Source organism: Somniosus microcephalus, chromosome 7 (assembly GCF_052327205.1).
Source record: "Somniosus microcephalus isolate GS21.2 chromosome 7, FLI_Smic_1.0, whole genome shotgun sequence".
In the NCBI taxonomy this organism is placed as follows: domain Eukaryota; kingdom Metazoa; phylum Chordata; class Chondrichthyes; order Squaliformes; family Somniosidae; genus Somniosus; species Somniosus microcephalus.
In genome coordinates this window covers 101,021,092-101,036,210 of record NC_140993.1, presented here as the reverse complement: position 1 = coordinate 101,036,210, position 15,119 = coordinate 101,021,092, and positions in this window count along the sequence as shown.

Genomic DNA, 15,119 nt, shown 5'->3' with positions numbered 1-15,119 from the left:
CTGCGCTGCGGCTGGACGCCCCGATATTGGGTTGCGCCGGCATGTTAGCGCCTTAGGTGCCCCGTGTAACGCCTGAACTCGCGCCTCAATCACCTTTGGGGAGCTGCAACCCAATATCGCACGCGGTGTCGATAAGTTGCGTCTGGCTATAAAATTTGCGCTCCGCCAATTCTAACACCCCAAGCGGGGCTATACCCAATTCGTAGGCCTAAGAGTGTTAAAAAAAAAGCCTGAAGGCTTTGTGTCTTAATGCGAGGAGCATTCAAAATAAGGTGGATGAATTTGCTGCGCAAATAGATGTAAACGGGTATGATGTAATTGGAATTACAGAGACATGGCTTCGGGGTGACCAAGGCAGGGAATTCAACATCCAGGGGTATTCAAAATTCAGGAAGGACAGGCAAAAAGGAAAAGGAGGTGGGGTAGCATTGCTGGTTAAAGAGGAGATTGACTCAATAGTAAGGAAGGGTATTAGCTCTGATGACGTGGAATCTGTATGGGTAGAGCTGAGAAATACCATGGGGCAGAAAACGTTAGTGGGAGTTGTATACAGGCCACCAAACAGTAATGCTGAGGTTGGGGATGGCATTAAACAGGAAATTAGAGATGCGTGCAATAAAGGCACAGCAGTTACCTTTGGTGACTTTAATCTATATATAGATTGAGCTAACCAAATTAGTAACAATACAGTGGAGGAGGAATTCCTAGAGTGTATACGGGATGGTTTCCTGGACCAATATGTCGAGGAACCAACTAGAGATCAGGCCATCCTAGACTGGGTATTATGTAATGAGAAAGGATTAATTAGCAATCTTGTTGTGCGAGGCCCCTTGGGGACGAGCGATCATAATATGATAGAATACTTCATTAAGATGGAGAGTGAAATAGTTGACTCAGAGACCAGGGTCCTGAATTTAACTAAAGGAAACTATGATGGTATGAGGCGCGAGTTGGCTAGGATGGATTGGGGAGCATTACTTAAAGGGTTGACAGTGGATAGGCAATGGCAAACACTTAAACATTGCATGGATGAACTACAGAATTTGTTCACCCCTGTTTGGCATAAAAATTAAACAAAAAAGGTGACTCAACCATGGCTAACAAGGGAAATTAGGGATAGCAGAAGATCCAAGGAGAGGACATATAAATTGGCCAGAAAAAGCAGCAAACCTGAAGATTGGGAGCAGTTTAGGATTCAGCAAAGGAGGACAAAGGGATTAATAAAGAGGGGGGAAATAGAATATGAGAGTAAGCTTACAGGGAACATAAAAACTGACTGTAAAAGCTTCTATAGATATGTGAAGAGAAAAAGATTGGTGAAGTCAAGCATAGGTCCCTTGCAGTCAGAATCAGGGAATTTATAATGGGGAACAAAGAAATGACAGACCAAATAAATACTTACTTTGGTTCTGTCTTCACAAAGGAGGACGCAAATAAACTTCCAGAGATGTCGGTGAACATAGCGTCTAATGAGAGGGAGGAATTGAATGAAATCAGTATTTGTAGGGAAATGGTGTTAGGGAAATTGATGGCATTGAAGGCCGATAAATCCCCAGAGCTTGATAATCTACATCCTAGGGTACTTAAGGAAGTGGCCCTCGAAATAGTAGATGCATTGCTGGTCATCTTCCAAAATTTTATAAACTCTGGAATAGTTCCCAAGGATTGGAGGGTAGGTAATGTAACCACACTATTTTAAAAAGGTGGTAAAGAGAAAACAGGGAATTTTAGAACGGTAAGCCTGACATCAGTAGTGGGGAAAATACTACAGTACATTATAAAAGGTGTAATAGCAGAGCACTTGGAACTCAATGACAGGATCAGACAAAGTCAACATGGATTTACAAAAGGTAAATCATGCTTGACTAATTACTGGAATTTTTTGAGGATGTAACTGATAGAATAGATAAGGGAGAACCAGTGGATGTGGTGTATTTGGACTTTCAGAAGGCTTTCGATAAGGTCCCGCATAAGAGATTGGCGTGCAAAGTTAAAGCACATGGGATTGGGGGTCAGGTACTGACTTGGATAGAGAACTGGTTGGCAGACAGGAAGCAAAGAGTTGGAATAAACGGTTCTTTTTCCAAGCGGCAGGCATGTAGGGGGTGGCGTGTGCCCAGTCAGCTCTGCCCCTGACTGTCTCTGAACGGTTCGAATCGCTCCCACACCCCTGGGTTCTAGACACCGGACTTAGGTACAGGCGGCAATACAGAAATAGAGTAGACAACTGGTTTGGTACAAGAAAACCGTAATTTTTATTAAAAGGCACAACAATATTACAACACTGGAAAAATCACTAGAATAATTACAGGCATATAAAAGTACACTTAGTTGGGAATGGGGAACACACGGCACAACGAGGGAACAATCACATTAATAATCCCCCTACCCTAGTTCCACCCCCAATACCTAACTAGATTGAGCTAAGAGGGGTCAGGGATTTATGCTCACCAATGGGGTTTCCTTGACTGTTTGAAACCTGTCGATTAAGCCGGTTGCGGTTTTGGGGTTCGCTCTTTGTGTCCTTTGGGGCCTGCCATTGTCACATGGTCCCAGGGCGCAGCGGTGGAGTCGTCTGAGTAAAGTACCCTCTTTTCCTCCATTAGAGATAGGGAGTAAAGTCTTTGTTGGGTACTTTACCTTGCAGAATGGTTGTTCTTCTGGTGGTGGTCTGGTCGTTGAACGTTTTGTTGCGGTTGAGGTTCGGTTGGCGGTCTATGGTGTTGACTTGAGTTTGTTACCGCGGTGCTCATGGTCGTCAGCTGCTCCTTCTACCCATGCATCGAACGTCCATTTACTGGGGTGTGTGCCCGCTCGTTCCCAACGCTTCTTTACGCTGCCCTTCTCTGCTTATCGGCCTTGCCGTTGGTCTCGTCTCGCCTGCCCGCTTGTGGCCCCGTGTGTCCTGTGTGTGTTGAGTCGGGTCCCGTTCTCCTCCCACGTTTGGCCCCCGGTGTTGTAATGGGCATCCTCGGTGTTAGAGCGGGAAGAGAAGAGAAGAGAGCTTGGCTGCCGGTGGGCCTACAATTATACCGGTTCTTCACCCCTTATCTGCGCGCCAAATCAGGTCAGTTCTTTGTTTCATTTTGGCGGTCTCGTCTAAAGTGTTTACAGTCATTCACCTTAACGGCTTCAATATCCTGGCTGTTTGTCATTTATGAAGTTTAATCTTCTTTTCCTGGCTTAGTGGCTCCTTTGAGCGGTTACCGATTATTTATGCAGAAAGTTAATGGCCTCAAGATTACGTCTATCCTGAGTTAAACTGTTTCAAGATGAAGGATGCATATTCTGTGTTTATCTAGCTGTCTGGCTTTAGAAATGACAAAGTCTTTCACACAGATCCATGCATGTTAGGTTTCGTTTCAAGATTTGAATGGGCCTGCTTTTTGCAGGGCCTTGCTTTTAAAATCCTGCAGGCTTCTGTCACAAGGTGTCAGAAGCCATTTTCTTCTGGGTACCCCTTTTAATAACTTGTCCATTCAGGGTCCCTTTTATTGATAACTTTTGGGGAATGTGGGAATTTTCAGAACCCTACAGCAGTGACTAGTGGGGTACTGCAGGGATCGGTGCTAGGACCCCAGCTATTCACAATATATATTAATGATCTAGATGAGGAAACAAGATGTAATATCTCCAAGTTTGCAGATGATACAAAGTTGGGTGGGCAGGTGTGCTGTGAGGAGGATGCAGAGGTACTCCTGTATGATTCGGACAGGTTGGATGATTGGGCAGATGCATGGCATGTGGATAAATGCAAGCTAATCCACTTTGGTGGCAAAAACAGGAAGACAGATTATTATCTGAATGGCAATAGATTGGGAAAAGGGGAAGTGCAACGAGACCTGGGTGTCCTTGTGCACCAGTTGCTGAAGGTACGCATGCAGGTGCAGCAGGTGGTTAAGAAGGCAAATGGTATGTTGGCCTTCATAGCGAGAGGATTCGAGTACAGGAGCAAGGATGTCTTGCTGCAGTTGTACAGGGCCTTGATGAGACCACTCCTTGAGTATTGTGTGCAGTTTTGGTTGCCTTATCTGAAGAAGGATGTTCTTGCCATGGAGGGAGTGCAGCAAAGATTCACCAGACTGATACCTGGGATGGCAGGAATGACGTATGAAGAGAGATTGAGTCGATTAGGCTTATATTCGCTAGAGATTAGAAGAATGAGAGGGGATCTCATTGAAACTTATAAAATTCTAACAGGACTAGACAGACTAGATGCAGGAAGGATGTCCCCGATGGCGGGGGAGTCCAGAACCAGGGGTCACAGTCTAAGGATAAGTGGTAAGCCATTTAGGTCTGAGATGAGGAGGAATTTCTTCATCCAGAGTGTGGTGAACCTGTGGCATTCTCTACCACAGAAGGCAGTTGAGGCCAACTTATTAAATATATTCAAGAAGGAGTTAGATATATTTCTTAAGGCTAAAGGGATCAAGGGATATGGGGAGAAAGCAGGGACAGGGTACTGAAATTGGATGATCAGCCATGATCTCATTACATGGTGGAACAGGCTCGAGAAGCCGAATGGCCTACTCCTGCTCCTACCTTCTATGTTTCTATGTTGACCCCTCCGTCTTTGCAGTCTACCGTCCCATCTCCAACCTCGCTTTCCTCTCCAATGTCCTTGAACGCGTTGTCGCCTCCCAAATCCCTGCCCATCTTTCCTGCAACTCCATGTTTGAATTCCTCCAATCAGGTTTCCGCACCTACCACAGTACCGAAACAGCTCTCATCAAAGTCACAAATGACTGTGACAAATGTAAACTATCCCTCCTTGTCCTTCTTACCTTTTCTGTAGCCTTTGACACAATTGACCACTCCATCCTTCTTCAACGCCTCTCCACTCGCCTGGTTCCATTCTTATCTATCTCATTTTCACCAGAGAATCACCCACAACAGCTTTTCTTCCCGCTCCCACATCGTTATCTCTGGTGTCCCCCAAGGATCTATCCTTGGCCCTCTCCTATTTCTCATCTACGTGTTGCCCCTTGGTGACATCATCCGAAAACACAGCGTCAGTTTCCACATGTATGCTGAAGACACCCAGCTCTACCTCACTACCACTTCTCTCAACCCCTCCACGGTCTCTAAATTGTTCGACTGATTGTCCGACATCCAGTTCTGGATGAGCAAAAATTTTCTCCAATTAAATATTGGAAAGACCGAAGCCATTGTTTTCAGTCCCCACCACAAACTCCGTTCCCTAGCCATTGATTCCATCCCTCTCCCTAACATCTGCCTGAGACTGAACTACACTGTTCACAACCTTGGTGTCATATTTGACCCTGAAATGAGCTTCCAACCACATCATCATAATCATAATCATAATCATAATCAGCTTTATTGTCATTGTTAGTGCACAAGTGCAGTACAACGAAATGTAGGCTTGCGGCTCCCGAGAGTGTACATTTAGATTAAGACATTTAAACATTCAACATACATTTGGCTTGTAATACATTAACATAAACATAACCATAATGAAGTGCATTGGCAGATGTGCAGGCTTTAGAGTTTATTTGTGGAGTTCAGTAGGATGACAGCCCTGGGAAAGAAGCTGTTCCTAAATCTGGTCATACGGGTGCGAATGCATCTGTAGCGTCTCCCAGATGGCAGGAGGGCGAACAGACTGTGGCTGGGGTGGGTAGGGTCTTTGATGATGGTCCGTGACCTCCGTAAACAGCGTTTCTGGTATATGTGCACTATGGTCGGTAGCCGGGTGCCGGTAATGTGTTGGGCAGTTTTGACTACCCGCTGCAGGGCTTTCCGGTCATAGTAGCTACAGCTGCCATACCATACTGTGATACACGGCATAAGTAAGATGGCTTATTTCCACCTCCGTAACATCACCCATCTCCATTTGCCTCAGCTCATCCACTGCTGAAACCCTCATACATGCCTTTGTTACCTCTAGACTTGACTGTTCCAACGCATTCCTGGCTGGCCTCCCACACAGCATTCGCAACAAGATAAATGAATTGAAGGCACAAATAGAAATAAATGGGTATGATCTAATGGCCATCACAGGGATGTGGTTGCAATGTGACCATGGCTGGGAACTGAATATTCAGGTGTATATGACATTTCGGAAGGATAGACAGAAAGGAAAAGGAGGTGGGGCAGCTCTTTTAATAAAGGATGAGATCAGTACAATAGTGAGAAATGATCTTGGCTCAGAAGTTTCAGATGTAGAATCAATTTGGGTGGAGGTAAGAAATAGTAAGGGAAGGAAGGCACTGGTGGGAGTAGTCTATAGGCCCCCTAACAGTAGCTACACTATAGGACAGAGTATAAATCAAGAAATAATGGGGGCTTGTAAGCAAGGTACTGCAATAATCGTGAGCAATCTTAATCTTCATATAGATTAGACAAATCAAATTGGCAAAAGCAGCCTTGAGGATGAGTTCACAGTGTGTATTCAGGACAGTTTCTTGGAACAATACATTGTAGAACCGACCAGGGAACAGGCTATTTTAGATCTGGTAATGTGTAATGAAACAGGATTAATTAATGATCTCATAGTAAAGGATCCTCTAGGGAAGAGTAATCATAACATGATAGAATTCCACATTCAGTTTGAAGGTGAGAAACGTGGGTCTGAAACTAGAGTATTAAACTTAAATAAAGGCAATTACACAGGTATGAGGAGAGAGTTGGCTAAAGTGGACTGGGAAAATAGATTAGAAGGTAAGAGTGTAGAAAAGCAGTGCCAGACATTTAAAGAGATATTCATGACTCAACAAAGATATATTTCAGTGAGAAAGAAAGACTCGAAGAGAAGGATGAACCAACCATGGCTAACCAAGGAAGTTAAGGACGGTATCAAATTGAAAGAAAAGGCATACAATGTTGCAAAGATTAGTGGTAGGCCAGAAGATTGGGAAAATTTTAGAAACCAGCAAAGGATGACTAAAAAAAAATAAAGAGGGAGAAAATAGCTTATGAGAGTAAACTAGCAAGAAATATAAAAACTGACAGTAAGAGCTTCTACAAGTATATAAAAAGGAAGAGACTAGCTAAGGTAAACATTGGTCCCTTAGAGGACGAGACTGGGGAAATAATAATGGGAAACAAGGAAATGGCAGAGGCATTGAACAAATATTTTTTATCTGTCTTCACAGTAGAGGACACTAAAAACATTCCAATAATAGTAGAAAATCAAGGGACAAAAGGGAGGGAGGAACTTAAAACAATCACTATCACTAGAGAAAAAGTGCTAGGCAAATTTATGGGTCTAAAGGCTGACAATTCCCCTGGACCTGATGGCCTGCATCCTAGGGTCTTAAAAGAAGTGGCTACAGAGATAGTGGATGCATTGGTTGTAATCTTCCAAACTTTCCCTGATTCTGGAAAAGTCCCAGCGGATTGGAAAACCGCAAATGTTCAAAAAAGGAGGGAGACAGAAAGCAGGAAACTATGGGCCAGTTAGCCTAACATCTGCCATTGGCAAAATGCTCGAATCCATTATTAAGGAAGTAGTAGCAGGGCATTTAGAAAATCAAAATACAATCAAACAGAGTCAGCATGGTTTTATGAAAGGAAAATCGTGTTTGACAAAGTTATTAGAGTTCTTTGAGGAGGTAATGAGTAGGGTGGATAAAGGGGAGACAGTTGATGCAGTGTACTTGGATTTCCAAAAGGCATTTGACAAGGTACCATATAAAAGGTTACTGCATAAGATAAGATCTCATGGTGTTGGGGGTAATATATTAGCATGGATAGAGGATTGGCTAACTAACAGAAAACAGAGAGTCGGGATAAATGTAACTAGTGGGGTGCCACAGGGATCAGTGCTGGGGTCTCAACTATTTTCAATCTATATTAATGACTTGAATGAAGGGACCGAGTGTACTGTTGCCAAATTTGCTGATGATACAAAATAGGTGGGAAAGCAAGTTATGAGGAAGAGATAAAGGGGTTGATTTTAACTCAGCCGTGAGGCGGGCTTTGAGGCGTGTGGGGGGTTAAAATCGCAAAAACTGGGGGTCAGGACCCCCCCCACCGCCGCCTGGTTCCCAACCCTGAGCCATTTTAACCCAGGCGTGTCAGATGGTCCCGAATCAGTCCCGCCTCCAACGGGCGGGACTGGTCTTTAAGGCCCTTAATCAGCAATAATTGGCCTTTATAATCCCATTTCAACAGGCCCTTGCATTTTTTACCCTTTTCCCACGTAAAACACGCCTGGTGGGGCTCACGCCTGTGAAACCTGGCGTGAGCACTATTGGCTTGCTGACTATCAGCTGCAGGTCAACCATTAAAGAGGAGATTTGATCAGTCATCATTTGCAGGTGGCAGGACTTTGTTGTTTCAGGCCTGGGTCAACTTTTACCAGGCTTAACTACACCTGTGGAAGGTTGGAGCCTCACACACATTGTAAGGGGTTTTAGATCGCAGAGGTTTCTCTCTCTAGAGGCCTCTCTCTCTTGCACAGTAAAACCTTGAGTGGTTCAACCCACTCGCCCCTTAGGTTCTAGACACTGGATTTTGAGGCAGGAACTACAATGTAGAGTAAATTCTATAGACCAGGTTTAATGAAAAACGAAATGAAACTTTATTGCATAAAGGAACAAATCAAACTGCAAACCAATAAGGTACATGGGAGGGCAAAACAAATCATAATACAGTACTGGCTAAGATATACACAGGCATATTATACTTTACAAAAGTCATCACGAAATGGGGAAACACACGGAATATCGAGGGATAACAACTCATTGTTAAAATTACCCTTTAAATGCCCACCCCCTAAACCTATCTAGATCAGATTGTGAGGGGCCAGAAACATGCTCACCAATCCAGTTGGAAAGTATAGTGTTTTGAAACAGGTCTGCGTTTTGATCCTTTCAGGCGTCCTGTCTCCACGTGGTCAGCGGAACGCAGCGGGCTGTGACACACCTTCTCCTCCCTCGAGGTGAAAATCACGGACAGGCTGGATGTCAGCAGGCCTGGAAGTCGATGCGGGGAGAGACCTACTGTTTGACCATTTTCATATAGGTCTCTTCCTGTCTCGTCAGCGTCCCGGGGTTGGTCGATGATCTCCCGATAGTTACCCCGGGGCTAGATGCTGACTTCATCTCTCATCTCAAACCTCGTCGTCCCCATCCGAACTCTGCACCGAACAGGGCTGTGTTGTCGATGGCTGGCGATGTTCTTCCTTCTCCAGCCCTTCCTAGCTGGCGATCTGCAAAGGATGATTCCCCGATAGCTACCCCGGGTCCTCAGATATACTTCTCAAAAGAGGCCTTTATCTCCCGCCAAATCAAGGTGAATCTTTGTTTAACTTTTGGCGGGCTTGTAGCGCAGCAGAGTAGTTATTATATTTAAACTGCTTTCGGGATGGCCGGTGATGGCCATCTCTGGTCTGGAATGACCTTGTATTGTTTTGAATGTCTTCTTGATGTCTTTAATGGGTCTTTGATGCTCCCCCTATGAATATAAAACTGTTTCCCTTTGTCTGGGTAAACATGTAGATGGCCTTTATCTACAGGCCGATCTGACTGGATCTGCATCCAATCCATATGTATGTGGTTCTGTCTGGTTTCGTTTTCTCCGAAACGGCCTTCCAGAACTTACTGTGGGCTGAATCCACAAAGGCTGTCTGGGGACTGCAGGAACCATTTTAAAGTGTCCCGAAAAGCTGGTCACGGGGTCTGGTGGCCATTTTGTATGCCCCTTTTTCTGGGCTTCTTTTAAAACAGTCTTTAAAATTAAGGTCTCTTCTGCCAATAGACACTTATAGGACAATGTTCAAATTTTGCGAATCTTATAACATCTCCAGTGTGACCTCCTGGGAAACCCCGCTCGCCACCTTCACTCAGCGCTTCCTCAATGGAGGCATATGCCAGAAGCATGGGAGCCATTTATTTCCTTCCCTTCTGTGCATTAGATGAGCTAGAACACCAGCCGTGGCACCAGCAGTACCAGGAACAACAGCAGCAGCAACAGGAGTGCCAGGCTGCTGCTCACCCACCTGAAGCTGCACAGGCCAGAAGGGGCCAGTGCTTGGAAGTGGCTTGAGAGCACCTTGCTGCACATCAGGGGGCCATGGGGACCCATATCTGCACTGGCAGTCCCACTCAGAAGGACTTCCATGAAGGTCTGGTTTCTCTGTTCAATAGATGCCCATCGCTCCTCAAGAGATGTCATTCTATTATGAACACTCACCATGTTTTCCATACCCTGGTGACTTATCTCCTCCATGGAGGTTGCCATTCTTTCCATGGTGATGCGTTCATGCGCCAATGACTCCACAAAGGCTCTGCTCATGTTCGCTATGGACTCCTCCATTCGCTCCACACTCACATCGACTTGGAGACAAAACCTGCCAGAGACTCCTGCATCTGTTCCTGGAGTTCCAGCCCCGCTGATCTTATGGATGGACCCAGAGGCAGAGGGTTGACATGCAGCTGAGCCGAGCTGGCAGAGTCCTGCGCCCTCCGACTAGCACTCTCCACTGCTGTCCCAGTCTCCACAATCTGCTGATGCTCACTTGTGTGCTGTGATACACCAGGTGACAACACTACTCATAGAGTCATAGAGTCATAGAGTTTTACAGCACAGAAAGAGGCCCTTCGGCCCATCGTGTCTGCGCCGCCCATCCATCCCTGTCCAGTCTAATCCCATTTTCCAGCATTTGGTCCATAGCCTTGTATGCAATGGCATTTCAAGTGCTCATCCAAATGCTTCTTGAATGTTGTGAGGGTTCCTGCCTCTACCACCCTTTCAGGCAGTGAGTTCCAGATTCCAACCACCCTCTGGGTGAAAAAGTTCCTCCTCAAATCCCCTCTAAATCTCCTGCCCCTTACCCTGAATTTATGCCCCCTTGTTATTGACCCCCCTACTAAGGGGAAAAGTTCCTCTTTATCTACCCTATCTATGCCCCTCATCATTTTGTACACCTCAATCAGGTCCCCCCTCAGCCTTCTTTGCTCCAAGGAAAACAACCCCAGCCTGTTTAGTCTTTCTTCATAGCTGAGGCTCTCCATCCCAGGTAACATCCTGGTGAATCTTCTCTGCACCCTCTCCAAAGCAATCACATCCTTCCTATAGTGAGGCGACCAGAACTGCACACAGTACTCCAGCTGTGGCCTCACCAGCGTTTTGTACAGCTCCATCATAACCTCCCTGCTCTTATATTCTATGCCTCGGCTAATGAAGGCAAGTATCCCATATGCCTTTTTAACCACCTTATCTACCTGTTCCGCTGCCTTCAGGGATCTATGCACATGTACACCAAGGTCCCTCTGACCCTCTGTACTTCCTAGGGTCCTACCACTCATTGTGTATTCCCTTGCCTTATTTGTCCGTCCAAAATGCATCACCTCGCACTTTTCAGGGTTAAATTCCATTTGCCACTTTTCCGCCCATCTGACCAACCCGTTTATATCGTCCTGTAGCCTGAGGCTTTCCTCCTCGCAATTTACCACCCCACCAATTTTCGTGTCATCTGCGAACTTACTGATCATACCTTTTACATTCTCATCCAAATCATTTATGTAGATCACAAACAACAAGGGACCCAGCACCGATCCCTGAGGTACCCCACTGGACACAGGCTTCCAGTCACAAAAGCAACCTACTCTATGTCCCAAAGGTCCCACCGAGGTGTGAATGTCTGCGCTGGTGCTGGGTGTGCTGAATACTGCTGATGCTGCACCCTCAGAGGTTGCAGATTCCTCTGAGGAGTCTGGAAGCTCAGGCTCTTCCTCCTGGACAGTGGGGATGGGGGCTCTCGATGGTCCTGTGGGGGTGTAAAGGAAAGAGTTAGAGATGTTAGATAAGGGAGAACCAGTGGATGTGGTTTATTTGGACTTTCAGAAGGCTTTCGATAAGGTCCCGCATAAGAGATTAGCGTGTAAAGTTAAGGCACATGGGATTGGGGGCAAGGTATTGACTTGGATAGAGAACTGGTTGGCAGACAGAAAGCAAAGAGTTGGAATAAAGGGGTCTTTTTCCGAGTGGCAGGCAGTGACTAGTGGGGTACCGCAGGGATCGGTCCTTGGACCCCAGCTATTCACAATATATATTAATGATCTAGACAAGGGAACTAGATGTAATATCTCCAAATTTGCAGACGACATAAAGCTGGGTGGGCGTATGTGCTGTGAGGAGGTTGCCGAGAAACTCCAGGATGATTTGGACAGCTTGGGTGATTGGGCAAAAGCATGGCAGATGCAATATAACATGGATAAATGTGAGGTTATCCACTTTGGTGGCAAAAACAGGAAGGCAGATTATTATCTGAATGGCAATAGATTGGGAGAAGGGGAAGTGCAACGAGACCTGGGTGTCCTTGTGCACCAGTCGCTGAAGGTAAGCATGCAGGTGCAGCAGGCGGTTAAGAAGGCAAATGGTTTTATTGGCCTTCGTAGCGAGTGGGTTTGAGTACAGGAACAAGGATGTCTTGCTACAGTTATACAGGGCCTTGGTGAGACCACATCTTGAGTATTGTGTGCAGTTTTGGTCACCTTATCTGTGGAAGGATGTTCTTGCCATGGAAGGAGTTCAGCGAAGATTCACCAGGCTGATTCCTGGGATGGCAGGAATGACGTATGAGGAGAGATTGGTTCGATTGGGCTTGTACTCGCTGCAGTTTAGAAAAATGAGAGGGGATCTCATTGAAACTTATAAAATTCTGACAGGACTGGACAGACTAGATGCAGGAAGGATGTTCCCGATGGTCGGGGAGTCCAGAACCAGGGGTCATAGTCTAAGGATAAGGGGTAGGCCATTTAGGACAGAAATGAGGAGGAATTTCTTCACCCAGAGAGTGGTGAACCTGTGGAATTCTCTACCACAGAAGGCAGTAGAGGCCAATACATTAAATATATTCAAGAAGGAGTTGGATATATTTCTTAAAGCTAAAGGGATCAAGGGGTATGGGGAGAAAGCAGGGACCGGGTACTGAATTTGGATGATCAGCCATGATCGCATTGAATGGCGGAGCAGGCTGGAGGAGCCGAATAGCCTACTCCTGCTCCTATCTTCTATGTTTCTATGTATGTTTCTATGTGAGGTCAAGGTTACATGCACATTGCATATTGCAGACGATCATAGGTCCATCTGTTATAGCTTCAGAATCATTATCAGCGACTCATGCAATGTCAATGAGATGGAAAACTATTCAGTCACCAGCTTGCTGTGATGCACCCGTCTGTCCGTCCCCCACTTGCGCCTCATCCTCCAGTCCTACGATCTCCAGGACTGCCTCTTCCCAGGGGGTGAGGTGGGTTACTGATGGTGGCCGTTCTCCTGTCCTCGCTCATTCTCTTTTATTGTGAGCTCTCTTTTCCTGCAATGAGGGAGACAAGTGGAGTTTGAGTGAGAATGAAGGAGTGAGTGTAGAGAATCCATAGCATAGATGCTTAGAAGGAGACAAAGATGGAGTGAGGTGGCAAGACCAAGGGCCCTCCCTGTGTGTTGTCAGTTGTTTTCATAGCATCAGAGTGATAGGGAGTATGAGGGCTGCATAGTCGAATAGTTACGTGAATGTGAGCATGGAGAGAGAGGGAATGGGTAAGGCTGCATGGATGTCAGTGTCAAGTGGAATGTGGAGGAAAAGATTGCTAAAGCTGAGTACTGCTGAGGAGAGGCAATGGAGATCAGATTGAGAGTGATGGGAACTTCATACTCACTTTTCCAGTGTGCTGAAGGTCATGAAATCTCTTCCTGCACTGTATCCATGTCCTGCGGGAAGCCGATAAGGAGTTGACCTCCTCTGCCACTTGCAGCCACGCAGCCTTTGTCTGCTGGGGAGGCATCTTCCTCCCTGATGAAGGGATGAGCACCTCCTTGTGAGCTCTTGCTCCCTCCACTAAAGCCTGCAGGGCAACGTCGTCAAAATGGGGTGCAGACCTCGGTCTTTCTCTTGCCATTCTGCTTCCAGCTCAATGTATCAGCAAATGCCAAAAGGTTGGCAGCCTGCAGAAGAAGGAAGGCTTGTTGCAGACCCTAAACGCAGCAGCAATAATGACGTCATATTATGCGAATTTCTGACTGGAAATACTCATTTGCCAAGGGTTCCCACACGTTGGAAATCAATTGGCCAATTGAGTTAAAATTGCATCAATCTCACACACCCATTTAGATTCGTGTGGGAAACACCAAATTTGGGGAACCCGACAATTCCCCGCACCTGAATTAAAATCGACCCCAAAGGGTCTGCAAAGGGACATAGATAGGTTAAGTGAGTGGGCCAGAATTTGGCAGATGGAGTATAATGTGGGAAAATGTGATGTTATCCACTTTGGTAGGAAGAATAGAAAAGAAAAATATTATTTAAATGGAGAAAGACTACAGAATGCGATGGTACAGAGGGATTTGGGTGCCCTCATACATGAAACGCAAGAAGTTAACATGCAGGTGCAGCAAGTAATTAGGAAGGCAAAGGGAATGTTGGTCTTTATTTCAAGGGGGATAGAGCATAAAAGCAGGGATGTCTTGCTACAGCTGTACAGGGCGTTGGTGAGTCCACACCTGGAGTACTGCGTACAGTTTTGGTCCCCCTATTTAAGAAGGGATATACTTGCATTGGAGGCAGTTCAGAGAAGGTTCACTAGGTTGATTCCTGGGATGGAAAGGTTGTCTTATGAGGAAAGGTTGAGCGGGTTGGGCCTATACTCATTGGAGTAGATGCTGAGAGGATGCTTCCTCTCGTGGGGGAATCTAGAACAAGGGGACATAGTCTCAGAATAAGGGGTCACCCATTTAAGACGGAGATGAGGAGGAATTTCTACTCTCAGAGGGTTGTGAATCTTTGGAATTCTTTTCCCCAGAGAGCTGTGGAAGCTGAGTCATTGAATATGTTCAAGGCTGAGATAGACAGATTTTTGAGCAACAGGGAAATCGAGGGTTATGGGGAGCGGGCAGGAAATTGGAGTTGAGGCCAAAATCAGATCAGCCATGATCTCATTAAATGGCGGAGCAGGCTCGAGGGGCCGAATGGCCTGCTCCTGCTCCTATTTCTTATATTCTTATGTTCTTATGTTCTTATGTTCTACCCTACGTAAATTTGAGGTCATCCAAAACTCGGCTGCCCGTGTCCTAACTCGCACCAAGTCCCATTCACCCATTACCCCTGTGCTCGCAGACGTACATTTGCTCCCAGTTAAGCAACGCTTCGATTT